Source organism: Nomascus leucogenys, chromosome 7b (genome assembly GCF_006542625.1).
Source record: "Nomascus leucogenys isolate Asia chromosome 7b, Asia_NLE_v1, whole genome shotgun sequence".
Taxonomy (NCBI): domain Eukaryota; kingdom Metazoa; phylum Chordata; class Mammalia; order Primates; family Hylobatidae; genus Nomascus; species Nomascus leucogenys.
The window spans coordinates 18,141,927-18,164,916 of NC_044387.1; positions in this window are offsets into that span (position 1 = coordinate 18,141,927).

Sequence of the window (22,990 nt, forward strand, 5' to 3'; positions counted from 1 at the left end):
GCTTTCAAGCCAAGGAAACAACTTGTTTAGTGGCAAAAAGTTACTTAGCTCTTCAGAGTAATGAAGGAGTAATCATGTGCCTTGAACATAATGAGAAAAGAAAGGAGGATATGTGAAGTTGGATGAAAAACTGAATAGAGGCCATATCATGAGAAGTGTTGTTAGTAAATATAAGGAGCTTGAATTTTTATTCTAAGGGAGTGAGAAGCCCTACTCTAATGATATGATCCATTTTAAAGATTACTCTGATTTTTGAAAGCAAAAAGACTGGAAGCAAGAGATCAGCTAGGAAGTTTTAGCAATGCTTCCAGAGAGAGAGAGAGATGAAGGTACTTGGGTCAGGAGAGAAGGAGATGGATTTGAGATGGATCAGGGAGGTAGAACATGGCAATTGCTGTAAAGTAGAGGATAAGAGAGAAGAGCTGTCCTTCAAGATTTATGGTAGAAACAACTTGCTGAATGGTACTGTCATTTACTGAATGGGAAATGGCAGAAAAGAAACAGGTTTTTGAGTTTACTTTAGGCCAGGTTGGGTCCTGAGTTACCTAAAGTGGGGCTGGGAGGAATGCAGTCGGATAGTCAATGGATAGCTGAGACAGCAGCACTGAACAGGACACAGAACTTAAGCCACTTTTGTTCCTAATTTTCTCCAATTGAGAGCAGTTTCAACATATCTTTGCACACCAAAACCAAACAGACAAAAAATAAAAAGTACCCCCACACAAATTCAGTTTCAGAAATATTGATGAATAATATGCATTTATTAGCAGGGTTTTGTGAGACAAGAAAGGATGTTCATGGCATAGCAAAGCTTCTCATTTAGTTCCCTTGAAATATTTTAGCTCTTTCCCAAGGGCTCTTTCTCAACAGCAGCTGCTTCATCTCTTGCCCTCTTTTTCTACAGTCCTTAACTCCACCCTTACCACTGCCTCACCCCCATCTTCCACAATAAATCTTTATTTCTGTAAGTTTAGTTTTCCCTTACTTCCTGTCATCAATAGAGCATCACTCACTTTCTCATCAAAACAAAGATCCAGTTCAGAAGCTACCTGCCAAAGAATGGTGAAGGTTGAAAGGAGAGGGAAGACTGTAAAGAGTAAACAAAAGCTTTCCTGCAAAATAAACCTGTTAATAACATATTCAGGATAATGTAAGCTATGAGTGGAATCTCAACATTGAAAAATTTACTCCTGGAGCGAGATATTAAAGGAGCTATTGTCTAGCAACTTGAAAGGGAAGAGGAAATCCAAAAGACTAGAAGTTCCCTAAACAAAGGAAAAAGAGGTTTACGAAGAATGTAATGATCAATTTATCAAATCTGTCGAGACGTAATTTGCATATTTAAAAATACAAATGAGGCTGAGCATGGTGGCTCACACCTATGATCCCAGCACTTTAGGAGGCCGAGGTGGATCACCTGAGGTCAGGAGTTCAAGACCAGCCTGGACAACATGGTGCAACCCTATGTCTACTAACAATACAAAAATTAGCCGGGTATGGTGACGGGCGCCTGTAATCCCACCTACTCAGGAGGCTAAGGCAGGAGAATCACTTGGACCCCAGAGGCAGAGGTTGCAGTGAGCCAAGATGGTGCCACTGCACTCTAGTCTGGGTGACAGAGCAACGCTCCATCTCAAAAACAAACAAACAATAACAACAACAAAAGCTACAAATGATTACGTTTTACTTTTTAATAAATCTGCTATATATACTTTCAGAAAATAGAAAAATTGACAGGCCCGAATTTGTGACCCAAATTTTGCTATGAATTTCTTTTGTCTAAACATGGCAACATTATTAAATTTTTTAAATTTAATTAAATTTAATGCTTAATTAAATTTAAAAATATTTGTGGGTATATAGTAGGTGTGTATATTTATGGGTTACATGAGTTTTCTGTGTGTACATCATAGGTGTATGTATTTATGGGGTACATGAGCTATTTTGGTACACTCATACAAATGTAATAATCACGCTAGGGTAAATGGGATATCCATCATCTCAAGCATTTATCCTTTCTTTGTGTTATAAACAATCCAATTATATCTTTTAGTTATTTTAAAATGTACCATAATATATTGTTGACTAGTCATGCTGCTGTGCTATCAAACATGAGATCTTATTCATTCTATATAGCTATTATTTTTGTACCTATTAACCATACCTTCTTTCCCCACACCCAACAGCCCTTCCTAGCCTCTGGTAGTCATCATTCTGCCCTCTATCTCCATGAGTTCAAGTGTTTAAATTTTAGCTCCCACAAGTAAGTGGGAACATGCAAAGTTTATCTTTTGGTGTGTGGCTTATTTCACTTAACATAATGTCCTCCAAGTCCATCTATGTTGTTACAAATTATGGTATCTCATTTGTTTTTGATGGCTGAATAGCAGTCCATTGTGTATATATATCATATTTTCTTCGTTCATTTATCTGCTGATCCATTCAACTTAAGTTGCTTCCAAATCTTGGCTATTGTGAATGGTGCTGCAGTAAACATGGGAGAGCAGATATCTCTTCAACGTACTGATTTCCCTTCTTTTGGGTATATACCTAAGAGTGGGATTGCTAGATCATATGGTAGTAGTGCCATTTTTAGTTTTTTGAGGACCCTCCAAACTGTTTTTCCTAGTGGTTGTACTAATTCACGTTCCCATCAACAGTGTACAAGGGTTCCTTTTTTTTTTTAACATCCTTGTCAGCAGTTGTTATTGCCAGTCTTTAGGATAAAACCATTTTAACTGGGGTGAGATGTTATCTTATTGCAGTTTTGATTTCCATTTCTCTGATGATCAGTGATGTTGAGCACCTTTTTATATACCTCCTTGCCATTTGTATGTCTTCTTTTGAGAAATGTATATTCATATCTTTTGCCTATTTTTAAATCAGATTATTAGATTTTTTCCTATAGAGTTGTTTGAGCTCCTTATATATTCTAGTTATTAATCTCCTGTCAGATGGATAGTCTGCAAATATCTTCTCCCATTCTGTGGGTTGTTTCTTCACATTGCTCATAGTTTTCTTTGCTATCCTGCAGCTTTTAAACTTGATGTGATTGCATTTGTCCATTTTTGCTTTAGTTGCCTGTGCTTGTAGAAATTACTCAAGAAATCTTTGCCCAGACCAATGTCCTGGAGAGTTTCCCCAAAGTTTTCTTTTGGTACTTTCATAGTTTGAGGTCTTAGATTTAAGTCTTTAATCCATTTTGATTTGACTTTTGTATATGGTGAGAGATAGGGATCTAGTTTCATTCTTCTGCATATGGATATCTAGTTTTTCCAGCACGATTTATTGAAAAGACTGTCTTTTCCCAATGTATACTCTTGGCAACTTTGTCAAAAGTTGAATTCTCTCATTTGTATAGACATTTTTCTGGGTTTCCTGTTCTGTTCCACTGGTCTATGTGTCTGTTTTTTTATACCAGTACCATGCTGTTTTGGTTACTGTAGTTTTATAGTATAATATGAAGTCAAGTAATGTGATTCCTCTACTTTTGTTCTTTTTGTTCAAGATAGTGTTGACTATTCTTGGTCTTTTGTGCACTCATGTAAATGTTAAAATTGTTTTTTCTATTCTTGTGAATAATGTCATTGGTATTTTAATAGGGATTGCATTGAATCTACAGATTGTTTCAGGACATTTTAACAATATTGATTCTTCCAATCCATGAACATGAAACAGCTTTCCTTTTCTCGTGTGTCCTCTTCAATTTATTTCAACGTTTTATAATTCTTATTGTACAGATCTTTCACTTTGGTTGTTAATTTCTAGGTGTTTTATTTTATTTGTAGCTATTGTAAATGGGATTACTTTCTTGATTTCTTTTTCAGGCTGTTTGCTATTGGCATATAGAAATGCTACTAATTTTTGTATGCTGATTTTGTATGCTGCAGCTTTACTGAATTTGTTTATCAGTTCTAATAGTTTTTTAGTGAAGTCTTTAGGTTTTTCCAAGCATAAGATCATATTATTTGCAAACAAGGATAATTTGACCTCTTCCATTCTAATTTGGATGCTCTTTATTTCTTTTTTTGTCTGACGGTTCTAGCTGGAATTCCAGTACTGTGTTGAATAACAGTGGTGAAAGTGGGCATCCTTGTCATGTTCCAGATCTTAGAGGTAAGACTTTAGTTTTTCCCCATTTAGTATGATACTAGCTGTGGGTCTGTCATATATTTCTTTTCTTGTGTTGAGGTATGTTCCTTCTATATCCAGTTTATCCAGGTTTTTTTTTTTTTATCATGGAGGAATGTTAAATTTCATCAAAGCCTTTTTCATAATCAATTAAAATGATCATATGATTTTGTCCTTCATTTTGTTGATATGGTACATCATATTGATTGATTTGAGTATGTTGAACCATCCTTGCATCCTTGGGATAAAGGTCATGATGAATAATCTTTTTAATTTGTTGTTGACTTCTGTTTGCTAATATTTTTTGTTGAGGATTTTTGCATCAATGTTCATCAGTGACATTGGCCTGTAGTTTTCTTTTTTTGATGTGTCTTTTTCTGGTTTTGGTATCAGGGTAACACTGGCTTCATAGGACGAGTTTGCAGTATATCCTCCTCCTCTATTTTTTGGAGTAGTTTGAGTAGGATTGGTATTAATTCTTCTTTAAATGTTTGGTAAAATTCAGCAGTAAAGCCATTTGGTCCTGGGTGTTTCTTTGCTATGAGACTTTTTATTACAACTTTGATCTTGTTACATGTTTTTAGTCTCTTCAGGTTTTGAATTTCTTTATGGTTCAATCTTGGTAGGCTCTATGTGTCTAGGAATTAATCCATTTTCCTTCTAGATTTTCCAATTTATTGGCATATAATTGCTCAGTGTAGCCTCCAGTGATCCTTTGAATTTCTGTGGTATCAGTTGTAATGCCTTCTTTTTCGTCTCTGATTTTATTTATTTGGATCTTCTCTCTTTTTTTCTTAGTCTGGCTAAAGGTTTGTCAATTTTCTTTATCTTTTCAAAAAATAACTTTTTATTTTGTTGATCTTTTGTATTGTTTTCTTCAACTCTTTCTGCTCTGATCTTATTTCTTTTCTACTAATTTTGGGTTTGATTTGCTCTTGCTTTTCTAGTTCTTTAAAATTCACCAAGTTGTTTATTTGAAGTTTTTCTACTTTTTTAAAAGTAGAAGCTTGATATGGTTTGGCTGTGTTCTTACCCAAATCTCATCTTGAGATGTAGCTCCCATGATTCCCACGTGTTGTGGGAGGGACCCAGTGGGAGATAACTGAATCGTGGGTGCAGTTTCACCCATACTGTTCTCACAATAGTGAATAAGTCTCACAAGGTCTGATGGTTTCATAAGGCATTTTCCTTTTCACTTGGCTCTCATTCTTTCTTGTCTGCTGCCATATAATACATACCTTCCACCATGACTGTGAGGCCTCCCCAGCCATGTGAACTGTGAGTCCATTAAACCTCTTTTCCTTTATAAATTACCCACTCTTTGGTGTGTCTTTATCAGCAGCATGAAAATGGGCTAATATGGTAAATTGGTATCGGGAGTGGGATGTTGCTGGAAAGATACCCAAAAATGTGGAAGCGACTTTGGAACTGGGTAACAGGCAGAGTTTGGAGCAGTTTGGAGGACTTAGAAGAAGACAGGGAAATGTGGGAAAATTTGGAACTCCCTAGAGATTTGTTGAATAGCTTTGATCAAAATGCTGATAATGATAGGGATAATGAAATCCAGTCTGAGGTTGTCTCAGATGAAGATGAGGAACTTTTTGGGAACTAGAACTTGTTATATTTTAGCAAAGACAGTGGCAGCATTTTGCCCCTGCCCTAGAGATCTGTGGAACTTTGAACTTGAAAGAGATGATTTAGGGTATCTGGTGGAAGAAATTTTCAAAGCAGCAAAGCATTCAAGAGGTGACTTGGATGCTATTAAAGGCATTCAGTTTTAAAAGGGAAACAGAGCATAAAAGTTCAGAAAATTTGCAGCCTGACATTGCAATAGAAAAGAAAAACCTATTCTCTGAGAAGAAATTCAAGCTAGCTGCAGAAATTTGCATAAGTAACAAGAAGCCGAATGTTAATCACCAAGGCAATGGAGAAAATGTCTCCAGGACACTTCAGAAACCTTTGCAGCAGCCTCTCTCATCACACGGTGATGAGAGGCCTAGGAGAAAAGAATGGTTTTGAGGGCTGGGCCAAGGGTCCCTCTGCTGTGTGCAGTCTAGGGACTTGGTGCCCTGTGGCCCAGCTCCTCCAGCCATGACTAAATAGGTCGAAGGCACAGCTTGGGCCATGGCTTCAGAGGGTGCAAGCCCCAAGCCTTGGCAGCTTTCATGTGGTGTTGAGCCTGTGGGGACACAGGAGTCAAGAATTGAGGTTTGGGAACCTCCACCTAGATTTCAGAGGATGTATGAAAACACCTGGTCCAGGCAGAAATTTGCTGCAGGGGTGGGCCCCTCATGGAGAATCTCTGCTAGAGCAGTGTGGAAGGGAAATGAGGGGTCAGAGCCCCCACACAGAGTCCCCACTGGGCACTGTCTAGCAGGGCTATGAGAAGAGGGCCACTGTACTCCAGACCCTAGAATGGTAGATCCACTTACAGCTTGCTCTGTGCACCTGGAGAAGCTGCAGACACTCAATGCCAGCCCATGAAAGCAGCTGGGAGCGAGGTCATACCCTGCAAAGCCACAGGGGTAGATCTGCCTAAGACCATGGGAACCCACCTCTTGCATCAGCATGACCTGGATATGAGACATGGAGTCAAAGGAGGTTATTTTGAAGCTTTAAGATTTGACTGCCCCACTAGATTTCAGACTTGCATGTGGCCTGTAGCCCCTTTGTTTTGCTCAATTTCTCCCATTTGGAAGGGCTGTATCCCCATTTTATCTAGGAAGTAACTAACTTGCTTTTGATTTTACTGGCTCATAGGTGGAAGGGACTTGCCTTGTCTTATATGAGACTTTGGACTGTGGATTTTTGAGTTAATGCTGAAATGAGTTTAGCCTTTGGGAGGCTTTTGGGAGGTCATGATTGGTTTTGAAATGTGAGGGCATGAGATTTGGGAGGGGCCAGGGGTAGGATGATAGGATTTGGCTGTGTTGTGGGAGGGACCCAGTGAAAAATAGTCGAATCATGGGCGCAGTTTCCCTCGTATTGTTCTTGTGGTAGTGAATGTCTCATGAAATCTGATGGTTTTATACGTCATTTCCCTTTTCACTTGACTCTCATTCTCTCTCTCCTGCTGCCATGTAAGACGTGTCTGCCACCATGATTATGAGGCCTCCCCAGCCACATGGAACTGAGTCAATTAAACCTCTTTTTCTTTATAAATTACCCAGTCTCAGGTATGTCTTTATCAGCAGTGTGAAAACAGAGTAATACAGTGCTTATGGGTGTAAACTTCCCTCTGAGAACTGCTTTTGATGTATCCAATAGCTTTTGGTATCTTGTGTTTCCATTGTCATTTGTTTCAAAAAATTTTTCAATTTCCTTCTTTTTTCTTCATTGACCCACCGGTCATTAAGGAACGTATTGTTTAATTTCCACGTATTTGTATAGTTTCCAAAATTCCTCTTGTTATTGATTTCTAGTTTTATTCCACTGTGGTCAGAGAAGATACTTCATATAATTTCTATTTTTTGAAAGTTTCAAGAGTTGTTTTGTGACCTAACATATGGTCTATCCTTGAGAATTATCCACATACTGAGGAGAAGAATGTGTATTCTGTAGCCATTGCATGATATCTGTTAGGCCCATTTGGTCTGTGGTGCAGATTAAGTCTGACATTTCTTGTTGATTTTTTGTCTGGATGATCTGTCCAAGGCTGAAAGTGGAGTATTGAGGTCTCTAGCTGTTATTTTATTGGGGTCTATCTCTCTTTTTAGCTCTAATAATATTTGCTTTATATATTTAGCAAATATATAAAGCAAACTTTATATATATATATCTCCAGTGTTGGCTACATATGTATTTACAAGTGTTATATCCTCTGGCTGAATTGACCCCTTTATCATTATGTAGTGACCCTCTTTGTCTCTTTTTACAGTTTTTGTCTTGAAGTCTATTTTGTCTAAATATAGCTACTCCTGCTCTTATTTGGTTTCCATTTGCATGGACAATATTTTTTTATCCCTTTTATTAGTCTATGTGTGTCTTTATGGGGTGAAGTGTTTGTTATAGGGGACTGATATTGGGTGTTTTTTTTTTGTTAATCCATTCAGCCACTCCATATCTTTTGATTGGAGAACTTAGTCCATTTACATTCAATGTTATTATTGATAAGTAAGGACTTACTCCTGCCATTTTGTTATCTATTTTCTGGTTGTTTTGTGGTCTTATCTTTTTTTTTTCCCTTCCTTCTTGTCTTCCTTTTCATGAAGGTAATTTTCACTGCTGACATGTTTTAATTTCTTGCTTCTTAGGTTTTGTGTATCTCTGCATGTTTTCTGATTTAAGGTTACCATGAGGACTGCAGATAATATCTTATACTCCCATTAATTTAAACTGATGGCAATTCAACACTGATTGCACAAACAAACAAACAAGCAAAGAAAACTAATGAAGACTCTACATTTTAACCTCATCCTCCCACTTTTTAATGTTTTGTTGTTTGTATTTATATCTTATTGTACTGTCTATGTATGTCTTAAAAAGTTGTAGTAATTTTTTCTGATTGGTTCATCTTTTAGTCTGTCTACTTAAGATATAAGTAATTTATATACTACAATTACAGTATTATAGTATTCTGGGTTTTGTTGTGTACTTACTATTACCAGGGAGTTTTGTACCCTCAGGTGATGTTTTTATTGATCATTAACATTATTTTCTTTCAGACTGAAGTATTTCCTTTAGCATTGTTTGTAGGACAGGTCTGGTGTTGATGAAATCTCTCAGCTTTTGTTTATCTGGGAAAGCATTTTTCCTTCATGTAACATTATCTTTACTTTTTAATTTTTTTCTCTGCATAGAAGGAGTTGGCAATATGAATAATTTTAGTTCTGTATTTCCTAGTAATTCTGAGATAAAGGGATGTAGTTGAACTTTAAATGTTTTAAATTAAAAAGTGGTCCAATAACAAGACTGAATTACTAAATAGAAAGCTATGTTGGTCTTCTGTGAATGGCAAGAGTACAGGTCTTGGTAGGGAATGTATGATTCTAAAAAGAGGTAATGATTTTGAGTAGAAAGGCAAAGCAAGTTTGATACAACTCTTTCAAATGATTTCAGGTTCTGGAAAAGGAAAATTGGGCAATTAGTTATGCTTTGTGTTAAAGTTAGTATTCACCATGCTGTTTTGTTTTGCTTTTATAAAGTTTCCTTGAATCACCAACCTGGCTTTCCAAACATTTTTTTTTTTTTAACTTTCTGCCCTCAGTTATCCAAGAGGAAAACATTGATGGATAAAGTATATTCTTTATCTTGGTATCTCTTCAAGAACACAGAAAATTGTCTCTTACCTTCCTTATTCCACTGCCAAATCTTATCATGGGAAATTTATGGCAGTTGTCAAGAGGAAAAAGGAAAACCCAAATAGGCCGTAATGATGACTTGGGGCAGACTTGGGAATGTGGATGTGCCCCTGGGAGTTTTATCAGGCACCACAATTTTGGTTAAGTTGGATCTAGCGCCAATAGAAAACTAGAAACAATAAAATATAACCCTCACATATCTTTAAAGAGATGCAAACAATCTTTGCTCCAAGCAGTAATTCAATCTAGGCCGGTAGCATTTGCTTTGCTACATCTTATGAGCTTGGTAGGATGATTAGGCATTTTAATTCCTTTTCTGCTGGACGTTTAAATTCATTGCCTGTTCACTAACATTTCCTTTTAGCTTACTGCTGGCCTGCTTGGGGTTCAAGATCAGAATTGTAATTTGAGGATTATGAGAATAAGGCTGATCAATGTTACTTTTCAGATGCTTTTCTGGTTATCTTTCTTGAGCTTTTCTCAGACAGAGCCAAGGAAGGGAGTGAGATATTTTGCTGTTTAGGTGCAACAAAGAAAGGAGGGAAAGTGAGATGAATGGAAGAATACATCTAGATGTAGTCTGTCCCTTTCACTGCTACTGTTTTCCCTTTCAAAGAAAGATTGTGTAAATCAAGCTTCCTTTTGCCAATAAAATTATGATACTTTGCCACATGCTGCGCATCATGCTTTATCACGATAAAGAAACAGGTAGTTTTAAATGAAAGCATTTGATGATTTGTCAGGCCTTTGGCAGTTGATCAGCCCCATTGTGAAAGGACAGTAATATCGCTTCTATGCTGAGGCTGCTTAAAGAATATGAAATGTGGATCATGGCACTGAGGTAGTTGACTGTAAATCAGATTTGATTTCCCCCCTGAGAGCACAAAACGAACCTTGTCGTTATCAGGAAGAGAAATGAAATCTTTAAATATTTCTCAATGTTTTGTCATCTCTGCCTGTTGGTGTGATTTAACATAAAATTTCCCCGAAGTAGGAAGTGCAGGTATTATTTCATTTCATTTCAAAGATAAACTTCATAGTTTTTCCATATAAATTACTTGAAAAGCCCCCAATTTGCAATTGTGGAGGTACCTTAAGATCAGTTGCATTTTAAAATAAAATAGTATTAGTAAAAAATGTGCTTTGTGTTTTGTCCCCTGCCAATAGCCTGGCAGTCCCTAAACACCGTGATATCCTAGTGTTTATGGGAAAATATCAGAAGGGCCAAGAGAAGTTGCTTATAAGTGGATTCAGTTAACTGTGCTGCCAAAACAGTTTGTTTATTGAACTTTTGACTGCACATTTCTTATATGACCTGTGGTTATCTATTTTCAAGTTTTAAACTCCTGTTTGTTTTTTTACCTTTCCCCCTTATTCTACTTAGTTAATGGTAATAAGACTTTGCAGACAGTTGCAAAATTTCTATTACCCCAAGATCTAAAATGCAATTTTAAAGAAAAAATACTTTTTATTATTAGCATATGAATAATGCATGTTCACTGCAGAAAAAAAATAAAGGTATCAACAACAACAAACATCGCCCATGACCCAGAGAGAACCACTGTTAACATTCCTGTTTATGTTCCTATGAACTTAATACATGAATATATTTTATTTAACAATGGATCATTCATTCTCAATTATGGGGTATTAGAGAACAAGGCCTTGCAAATTTCTGTTTTTTTGGTCTCAGGGTTAAAACCGAATATTCAAATGAGGTTATTTTCAAGCTCTGTTCAGTATTTTATTGTGGGGGGAATATTTTTTTTTTCTTTTTCATTTCCACTAAAGAAAGAATAAGAGATATAAACTGCCAAGTGCAACCTAAGGTATTCGGGTTATGTCTGAAGAAAATTTGCTTGATATTATTATTAGTTACTGGAACAAATATGTTATTGATCTTTAATACTTCAGCACTTAAAGCATCAAGCCAGGCAGCAATTACCCCATTTGTTGACTGGCTGACTGACTTGACTAAATGATAAGCGGCAGAGGCTCTTCCTGAATCCCTAATTAGTGTGGGGATAGTTTAAAGCAAACAGACAAACTTCTCAATGAATTACAGCCCACGACAATGTTGTAGATAAAGAATTAAAAAATTATAGATAGCAGAATAGTAAATTCTGAGAAAGGCTAAAATTAATTAATGCTTTATTTCTGTTCCATATTTTTCTATCTTCCATATCCTCTGTTTGGAAAGAAGCAGATGTTGAAATCCTTATAGAAAGTTTGAGTTCAGGCTAACTGAGATATCCCAGAGTGTCACAGGCATTAACATTTTCCCCTCATAATAATGTAGTAAATTAGATTCTATTATTATGTCCACGTTACAGATAGAGTAACAGAGTGAGGTTTGTTCGTTCAATAGTTAGCATGTACTATGTTTAGGAACTGCACTGCATACTGGGATATGGCAGTGATTTCACAGAGGAAAATCCTAGCCCTCTTGGAGTTTGTATTCTAGTAGGGGAGATAGACAACCAATGAGATGAATAGATATATTGACTGTAAGAAGGTAGTGAGTATTATGGTGAAAAATAAAGAGGAAAGGGCTATAGAGAGTGTTGTGATACAAGATTTGACAGGCCTCAAACCTAGGTATTCTGTCTTCAAACCCTGTGCTACTCTGATTACAGTAAGATACAAAGAACAAGAGATTTTCATCTGATGATACTGCCCAAGATGGATTCATAGGAAAGAATAATTTCTGTGGTTCATGAATTACTCTTAAGATAAGCAATAAATCTGAGTAACTGTCCCAGAAAGAAGAAGGGTTGGAGTATCATCACAACTAAGGAAACTAGAGGAGTTGTTTTCAAATAAATAAAGGCAAGCACTGCTATTTGGCCCCTCTTGAAAGGCCAGAGTTGGAATCAGTCAGCTTTGGATTCCTGTTTACTTCTAGCATTGTGTCAACAAGCCTGTGGAGTACTCAAAACACCAAAGACCAGCAGATGTTTTTGACAAATTTATTTTGTCAAAAAGTCAACGTGTATTATTTTTCATCTTGTGAATGTGTCCTCACCTTCTGCACTCTGCCCTAGTTTTTCCTCATATCAACCCTTCCTCAAATCCTCCCTTCTAATTTAGCCAAGCTTGGAAGGAATTTTCTTCCGGAGAATGTGTCTTAGGTAGAGTGCGCTAAACACTGAATGGATCACAGTAAAACTGCTTATTCTTTATCTATGTGAGTTACTGCAATTTTCAGAGAAAAAGCATTTTTATTGGGGTGAAGAAGGAATGTTACTAGAATACAGAACCAGAAGATGATCTTGTCTGAAGTAGTTTATCTCTAAGTGTTTCAGTCAGTGTTCAGCCCAAGAAGCAGAACTAGTAGAATGAATAGACAGACAGATAGATGGATGATAGATAGGTAGTAGATAGCTAGAAAGCTAGATGGGGTGGAGGAAAAGAAAGGGAGGGAGTAAGGGAGGGAGGAAGAGAGATTTATTACAAGGCTTACAGGACTGTGGGAGCTGGTTAAGTAAGTCTAAAATCCACTGGGCAGACAATAAAGAAAGGAAGCTCGTGGGTAAGCTCCAACATATGGGCATGAGTGGGAGCTACTCTCCATAGGCAGAATTTCTTCTCTTTCAGTGCAACATCAGCCTTGCTTTTAAGTTTTTCTAACTCATTCAATCATGCCCATTTAGATTACCCTGGATAATCTACCATACTCAAAGTCAACTGGTTAGGAGTTATTGATCGAATAACTGGACAGTGTAGCCTAGATAAGTTGACACATCAAAAACAAAACAAAAACAGTTAAGTCACCTTGTAAATCTGATTTTTGAGAATCTTAATTGGGATATATATCACAAAGCTCTGAAATATGTAACTTTCCCTTTAAGGCTTCTAACTGAAAAAAAATTTTTTTTTGTTTCAATGTGAAAAGTATGCTTTTGTCTTTTCAGCTGTCAATACTTCTCAAGACCATAAGAAATGTATTTTTAAATGTGATGATTAATGAGTCAGTGCAGTGTTTCTGCTATGTCTTTCAAATTCATTTCATATTAAAAATAAAGCAAGATGAAACAGATTATCTGTTAGTCAAATGCAGAGTGTTTGCCCACTGAAGAACAAACTACATTCTTTCCCTCTTTTTTGCAAGCAAATTCCAATTTGTTTTTTTTTGGTGGCAGGGGTTAGATATTGTATCCAGCCCCAGTGGACATGATCAGTCAAAACCAGTCATGGAGATCTTTTTGCTAGTAACTGGGCCAGGAATGGTCATGTGACCCAGTTTTGGCCAAGTGAATGTAAATGGAGATCTAATGGAAGCTTTTCAGAAGGATTTAGCATCCCTATAAAAGAGAGGCACAAAAGAAGGAAGCTCTTTTGCTCCTGCCCTCTTCCTGCTTGGGAAGACTTTGGAATGATATTGTAATGCTTAACATTCTGGAGACAACACGTGATCGTAAAAGGATACATTATTGGCACTTTGTGGATAGCAGAGCAAAAAGAAAGAGCCATGTTCTGATGATACCATGGAGCTACTGAACTAACCTGCATATTCCACCATCAGACTTTACAAGTATGGACCATATTGTAGTGCCAGAAAATAAGGAAATGCTCATAAAACCCCACAACAGTAGAGGTATGTCAAAGAGACACAGAAGCCAACCGAAAAAGCTGTCAATAGCTAAAACTGAAAAAAAAATTGGAGCAATAAAACAAATGAGGCAATATTAGGTTATAATCCTAAATATTCATAAATATCCATGAGCCCATACTGATATAAATGACTAAATAAATAAACAAATAGGGGAAGACAAACAAATTTCTTCTGCAGAAGAATTTCAAAGAATTTATGTAGCTGCTCCAGCCCCAAGGGAGCGGAGGATAACTCCTACTTCTTAAGTATGGATGGTGCACATAGTAGCCTCTTTCCAAAGAGTAGAGTATGGAAAGAGGTTGAAGAGAGTAACTTCTCAGTGGAAAAGCCCAATGTATTAGTTTTCTACTGGTGCTGTAACAAGTGATCACAAAATTAGTGATGTAAAACAATAAAACTTTATTACCTTACAGTTTTGGGGTTAGAAGTCTAACACTGGACTAACATCAAGGTCTTAGCAGGAATGTGGACAAGGCTGCATTCTTTTTGGGGGGCTCCAGGAAAGAATCAGTTTCTTTGCCTTCTCCAGCTTCTAGAGGCTGCCCACATTCCTTGGCTCATGGTCCCCTTTCTTTATCTTTAAAGCCATAAAACAACAGGTCCAGTTCTTCTCACATCACATCACTTGGACCTACTTCCTTCATCTGCTTTCTTCTTTTCCTCTGACTCTCTCTTCTTCCTTTTGATTGCATTGGGCCTACCCAGGTAATTTGGTATAACATTTCTATCAGAAGGTCCACTGATTGGGAAGCTTAATTCCATTAGTAATCTTAATTTCCTTTTGTCATGTAACCTGACATATTCACAGATTCCAGGGATTAGGGCATAGAGACATTTGCCGGGGGTCAGGGGCTAGTATTCTGTCTACTACATCTGGCTAATGTTGCCTTAGCCAGGTGGTCGGGGCTCACAGCAACAGTGGTAAGTCATGCTGATAAATCATGTAGACTTGATTGGTGATGGAGTGTTACATTACCTCTGTGATGTTCCCCCCTCCAACCCAACCATACCCAAGTCTAATCACGAGAAAAATATTAATAGCAGGCACATCCCCATTGAGAGACATTCAATAAAACACCTGAACAATACTACTCCAAACTATCAAGGGTCATTATGGTAGGAATGTGAATGGCCCCTAGGTGCTGGAAAAGACAAGGAAATAGACTCTTCCCTAGAGCCTCCAGAAAGGATAAAGCCTTCCTGACACATTGATTTCAGCCCAGTTAGACCTCTATTAGACTTATGGCCTACAGAACTGGGAGATAATAAATTTAGATTATTTTAAGCCACTAAGTTTGTGGTAATATTTTACTGCAGCAAAAGGAAAGTAATACTGTCATCAAAAACAAGAAAAGTCTGAGAAACTGTCACAGCCAAGAGAAGTCTAAGAAGACTTGACAACTCAATGAAATGTGGTATCTTGGATGGGATCCACGAAAAGAAAAAAGAACATTAAGTAAAAATTAAGGAAATCCATACAAATTATGGATACTAATTAATAATGATGTATAAATATTAATTAATTGTGCCAAATGTGCAGTGTTAATAATAGGGAAAGCTGTGTGTGAGGTACATGGGAGATTTCTGTACTATCTTTGCAATTTTTCTGTAAATCTAAAACTATTCTAAAATGAAACATTTAACAAAGAATAAAAAGTAAATGTCTTAGTATATAAGCCACTATTAAAATGGTGTTCCAATGTTGTAGGTAAAACTATCCAAATGCCGAATGGATGATCCAGGTAATACTTTATTAAGTATCTACCATGTGCAGGGGAACCATAGGGTATATAAAAATGAATCTTTCAGGGACCCCCTTCTCAAGGAACCCAAGTTGTAGTTGGGATGATAACACATTTGTGAGTTGCTGTAATAGTGAGAAAATGCATAAAAGCCATGAGGCTAAAGTTCAAAGGACATTTGGAATAGAAAAATGAACTTCCACCTGGGGACTTTGTTAAGGAAGTAGCATTTGTATTCTGCCTTGAAGTATAACCAGAGCTTGTACACGCATACTTGAAGATGAAGTAGAAGACTGACAAGCCAAAAGTTTAGAACAAAGGCCTAGGAAAAGAGGATGTTAGCAGAAGTATGTTGAATTTAAGTGCCTTGAACACCTGAATTATGTCTGCCTTGTTCATCATTATATCCTCTTTGCTTCCAACAGAACATGCAGCAATTGCTCCACAAATATCTGTTGATTAATGGAAGGAAAAATAGATGGAAAATAAGTTGTGAAGATCTCCAATGCTAAATTAATGAGTTTAGTCACTTAAAGTTTTTAAGCAAAACAACATGATTTGAGCTGCTCTGTGGAAAGATTAATCTGGCAAAAAAAGCAGTTCAGATGGAAAGGGAGATGAAGGAAAATATTAAACTTGTACAAGTGAGAAATTGTAATTACAGTAATCTTATTTGTTTGCTAAAATAATCACTAGGCTCTTTTTATTAAAAATTTGATTTTTGTTTATATCAAATTAACACCTTATAAAAATCAGTGATTCATAATGAAAAATACCAGTCTCCTGTTCAAGCAGAACAACCCCAGTATCTCCGTAACAAAGATAGCAGCTTTCAACTCTTTTAACCATTTATTCTAACATTTACCTTCTTATTTTTAAGTCTCAAACATATATGACTAGTTCTTGATTTTGAAATTTTATGTACTATTTTTTGACTCTCTACTCTGAAAAATGAACATTTCACTTTCTCACACTAACTCATAATCCCTTATACTTACTCCTATAATTCCTTTTCCCCACTTGACTAGTATAGATATAGTAATCATTTTTGCTAATCAATATTTAATGTTTACAAATTTATTATAGATAATGGCTAGACCAATGGCTAAGCCATATGGTCTACTATGATTATCACAATTTCTTTCTTATATAACTTTTCATTTTTGTTGAAGGTAATAATTGCTTTGTTTTTTGTTTACTTAGTTTTCTATAGCTCTTTCAATGTGGTTAAGCACACTGTGAAGTCTAAGGCACCAATTTGGAGCAAATATTTTCTAAGATTGTTCTTAGGATAATATATTACTATAAGACATATTATCTTTGAAATTCTAACTGCCTTTTAAAGAAATGGACACTCTTGTTTCTTTGATTTCACATTTTCCTCTTTATTTTTTGGTTTTCTTGAAGTATGTTCTCCAAGGAACTTTCTCTGATATTTGGAAGGTAATAGTCTTAAAAGATTGTATGTCTATATACTATTTTTCAAATTAATATATTAGATGGATATAGAAATCTAGTTCGAAATTAGTTTTTCCTGAGAATCCAGTTATCTTCTAGTGCCTAGTGGTATGCCTTTTTGATTTCTGATTTTTTTCCATGCAGCATGTTTGTTATCCTTGGGAGTTTCTGAGGTTTAAAAACAATCCCTGATGTTCTGAAACTTCACTAATGTATGCCTTGATGCAGGTACTTGATATGGTTTGGGTCTGTGTCTCCACCACATCCCATGTTCAGTTGCAATCCCCAATGTTGGAGGTGAGGCCTGTTGGGAAGCAATTTTATCATGGGGGTGGATCCTTCATAAATGGTTTAACACCATCCCTTTGGTGCTGTTCTCATGGTAGTGAATAAGTTATTGTGAGATCTGGTTGTTTAAAAGTGTGTAGCCTCTCCCCTGCCCTCTTTTGCTCTTGTCTCAGCCATATAAGACGTGCCTGCTTCTGCTTCACCTTCTGCCATGATTGTAAGTTTCCTGAGACCTCCCCAAGAAGCAGATCCTGCAATGCTTCCTGTACACTCTGCAGAACCATGAGCCAATTAAACCTCTTTTCTTTATTAAGTTACCCAGTCTCAGGAGTTTCTGTATAGAAGTATGAGAACAGACTAATATTGTACTTCTTCCTTATTTTCCATGTAGTTACCTTTTTGTTCTGTTTTTCTGACAGTTGTTTCCTCCAGGTTTAATTTCCAGTACTTCAAATGAATACAAGTATTATATACTCTTAATCCTCTTATGTTATTTATTTTCTGAAGATTTTAAAAAATAAAATTTCTGTTCTCATTTCATGGATATAATTGTTCCTTTCTGAGAATATTAATTACAGCTTTGGGGAAACTTTTTACTCAGAGTTCTTAATTTCATTTATTTTATTTAGTCTTTCACGTTCTCAAAGGTCTAATGATCCTTGACTTCTATTCAGTGTGACTTAAGGTTGATTCATTCTGATTTATGCTTGGCTGAGACATCTCTATAGGGCGAATAGACAGCATTCCCAGTGTTTTGCACAGGAACCCTCAAATGTCAACTGTATATGTCTTTTATTTTAGGCCAACTCAGGGAAAATTCCTCTAATCTGCAATATTCTGCCCAGAGAGCATAAATCCAGCTGCTCTTTTCTATGAACCAAATATGAACCAGAGATTATGACGTCTGATTCATTTCCACCAAGAATAAGCCTCACCCCCTGTTGGGATGGTGAACAGTAGAGGAGAAATCTTGGACTAGAAATTGCTCATTGCATAGTTCCATAATCTCTTATCTGAAACTCTTTGAGCCAGACATGTTTGAAGATTCAGATTTTTTTAGATTTTAGAAAGTAATATGGTGCATAACTGATATAAAGTTGATCTTTGAACAATACATGAGTTAGGGGTGCTGAAACGTAAGCACTAGAAAATCCACCACGTAACTCTGACTCCCCCAAAACCCTATTGTTGACCAGAAGCCTTACTGGTAACATAGTCAATTAATGCATATTTTGCATTTTATTATAGTATTCTTATAATAAAGTAAGCTACAGAAGAGAAGATGTTAAAATCATAAGGAAGACAAGATATATTTATAGTACTTTACTGTATTTACTGAGACTATAAGTTTACATTGCCTGTTTAGAAGATTAATCATCTGTCTGAAATGGGGGGTGGGAATGACAACTGAAGCTGCGAACCTCAATCCGTGGTGCATATCAAGCAATTCAACTTTTTCTTGTAATGTCATGCCTTTCTCTGCTTCTTGGGAGCACCTCCAGCATCACTAGAGGCACTTTGAATGGGTCTCATGGTGTAATTCAAGGTTTACGGTGTTGCACTAAACACAATAAGAAATACTCAAGAACCATGAGAAATTAACTTTTACTGTGATAAGCAATTTACTGGAGAGATGAACTGCTCATGCAGAGATGATTAGCATCACATGGCATTTTAAGCAGATACTTGCAACACTTGAGCTCACTGCAATAGCAACAGGAGGTGACTATGAAATTATTACAGCAGTACAGCATTACTACAGTTAATTTTATTCAGTTATGTTTTAATGCTGCAACTTTGTTTGTTTACATTTCACTTGACTGCAAATGGAACCCTGTATAGTCTGTAAGCATGTGTGTAAGTTTTGATAAATGTTAACTCTGTATAATAGATTTGTGTATACTTTATGGTAGTAAATCACAAAATAGACTCATATCTACGTATGTTTTATGCATTCATGAGATATGTAACATTTTATTAATTTTTTATATTCTAGGTTGTGGGGGTTCATCTGTGAGTATATTCAGATTGTCACATCTACAATCACATCTCAGTTAATTAAGAGGAGCGAGTTGCAGGGAAAAGGTAAAGGAGAATGATTTATTTCTTTTTCTTACTATACTTTAAGTTCTAGGGTACATGTGCACAATGTGCAGGTTTGTTACATATGTATACATGTGCCATGTTGGTGTGCTGCACCCATTAACTAGTCATTTACATTAGGTATATCTCCTAATGCTATCCCTCCCCCATTCCACCACCCCACGACAGGCCCCAGTGTGTGGTGTTCCCCACCCTGTGTCCAAGTGTTCTCATTGTTCAGTTCCCACCTATGAGTGAGAACATGTGGTGTTTGGTTTTCTGTCCTTGCGATAGTTTGCTGAGAATGATGGTTTCCAGCTTCATCCGTGTCCCTACAAAGGACATGAACTCATCCTTTTTTTACTGCTGCATAGTATTCCACGGTGTATATGTGCCATATTTTCTTAATCCAGTCTATCATTGATGGACATTTGGGTTGGTTCCAAGTCTTTGCTATTGTGAATAGTGCCGCAATAAACATACGTGTGTATGTGTCTTTATAGCACCATGATTTATAATCCTTTGGGTATATGCCCAGTAATGAGAGGGCTGGGTCAAATGGTATTTCTAGTTCTAGATCCCTGAGGAATCACCACACTGACTTCCAAAATGGTTGAACTAGTTTACAGTCCCACCGACAGTGCAAAAGCGTTCCTATTTCTCCACATCCTCTCCAGCACCTGTTGTTTCCTGACTTTTTAATGATGGCCATTCTAACAGGTGTGAGATGGTATCTCATTGTGGTTTTGATTTGCATTTCTCTGATGGCCAGTGATGATGAGCATGTTTTCACGTGTCTGTTGGCTGCATAAATGTCTTCTTTTGAGAAGCATTTGTTCATATCCATCACCTACTTTTTGATGGGGTTGTTTGATTTTTTCTTGTAAATTTGTTTAAGTTTTTTGTAGATTGTGGATATTAGCCCTTTGTCAGATGGGTAGATTGCAAAATTTTTCTCCCATTCTGTAGGTTGCCTGTTCACTCTGATGGTAGTTTCTTTTGCTGTGCAGAAGCTCTTTAAGTAGACACCATTTGTCAGTTTTGGCTTTTGTTGCCATTGCTTTTGGTGTTTTAGACATGAAGTCCTTGCCCATGCCTATGTCCTAAATGGTATTGCCTAGGTTTTCTTCCAGGGTTTTTATGGTTTTAGGTCTAACATTTAAGGCTTTAATCCATCTTGAATTAATTTTTGTATAAGGTGTAAGGAAGGGATCCAGTTTCAGCTTTCTGCATATGGCTAGCCATTTTTCCCAGCACCATATATTAAATAGGGAATCCTTTCCCCATTACTTGTTTTTGTCGCCCAGGCTGGGGTGCAGTGGCATGATCTTGGCTCACTGCAACCTCTGCCTTCAGGATTCTCCTGCTTCAGCCTCCCGAGTAGCTGAGACTACAGGTGCACGCCACCACGCCCAGCTAATTTTTGTATTTTTAGTACAGACGAGGTTTCACCATGTTGGCCAGGATGATCTTGATCTCCTGACCTCATGATCCACCCGCCTCGGCCTCCCAAAGTGCTGGGATTACAGGTGTCAGCCACCGTGCCTGGTCATTTATTTTTATTTATTTTACTTTAAGTTCTGGGATACATGTGCGGAATATGCGGGTTTGTTACATAGATATATATGTGTCATAATGGTTTGCTGCACCTATCAACCCATCATCTAGGTTTTAAGCCCCTAAAACCTAGCATTACGTATTTGTCCTAATGCTCTCCCTCCCCTTGGCCCCCAGCCTCCAACAGGCCCCGATGTGTGATGTTCCCCTCCCTGTGTCCATGTGTTCTCATTGTTCACCTCCCACTTATGAGTGAGAACATGCAGTGTTTGGTTTTCTGTTCCTGTGCTAGTTTGCTGAGAATGATGGTTTCCAGCTTCATCCATGTCCCTGCAAAGGACACAAACTCATTCTTTTTTATAGCTGCACAGTATTCCATTGTGTATATGTGCTACATTTTCTTTATCCAGTCTATCATTGATGAGCATTTGGGTTGTTTCCAAGTCTTTGCTATTGTAAATAGTGCTGCAATAAACATACATGTGCACGTGTCTTTATAGTAGAATGATTTATAATCTTTCGGGTATATAGCCAGTAATGGGATTGCTGGTCAAATGGTAGTTCTGGTTCTAGATCCTTGAGGAATCGCTACAGTGTCTTCCACAATGGTTGAACTAATCTACACTCCCACCAACAGTGTAAAAGTGTTTCTATTTCTCCACAGCCTTGCCAGCATCTGTTGTTTCCTGACTTTTTAATAATCGCCATTCTAACTGGCGTGTGATGGTATCTCATTGTGGTTTTGATTTGCATTTATCTAATGACCAGTGATGATAAGCTTTTTTCATATGTTTCTTGGCCACATACATGTCTTCTTTTGAAAAGTGTCTGTTCATATCCTTTGCCTACTTTTTGATGGGGTTGTTTTTTTTTTTTTTCTTATAGTTTGTTTAAGTTTCTTGTAGATTCTGGATATTAAACCTTTGTTAGATGGATAGATTGCAAAAAATTTCTCCCGTTCTGTAGGTTGCATGTTCACTCTGATAGTAGTTTCACAATTGCTACAAAGACAATAAAATTCTTAGAAATACAACTTACAAGGGATGTGAAGGACCTCTTCAAGGAGAACTACAAACCACTGCTCAAGGAAATAAGAGAGGACACAAACAAATGGAAAAACATCCCATGCTCATGGATAGGAAGAGTCAATATCATGAAAATGGCCATACTGCCCAAAGTAATTTATAGATTCCATGCTATTCCCATCAAGTTACCTTTGACTTTCTTTGCAAAATTAGAAAAAACAACTTTAAATTTCATATGGAACCAAAAAAGAGCCTGTATAGTCAAGACAATCCTTAGCAAAAACAACAAAGCTGGAGGCATCATGCTACCTGACTTCAGACTATACTACAAGGCTGCAGTAACCAAAACAGCATGGTACTAGTACCAAAACAGATATATAGACCAATGGAACAGAACAGAGGCCTCAGAAATAATGTCCCACATCTACAACTATCTGATCTTTGACAAACCTGACAAAAACAAGCAATTGGGAAAGGATTCCCTATTTAATACATGGTGCTGGGAAAACTGGCTAGCCATATGCAGAAAACTGATACTGGACCCCTTCCTTACACCTTATACAAAAATTAACTCAAGATGGATTAAAGACTTAAATGTAAAACCTAAAACCATAAGAACCCTAGTAGAAAACCTAGGCAATACCATTCAGGACATAGGCATGGGCAAAGACTTCATGACTAAAACACCAAAAGTAATTGCAACAAAACCAAAATTGACAAATGGGATCTAATTAAACTAAAGAGCTTCCACACAGCAAAAGAAACTATCATCAGACTGTGAATTAGTTTGTA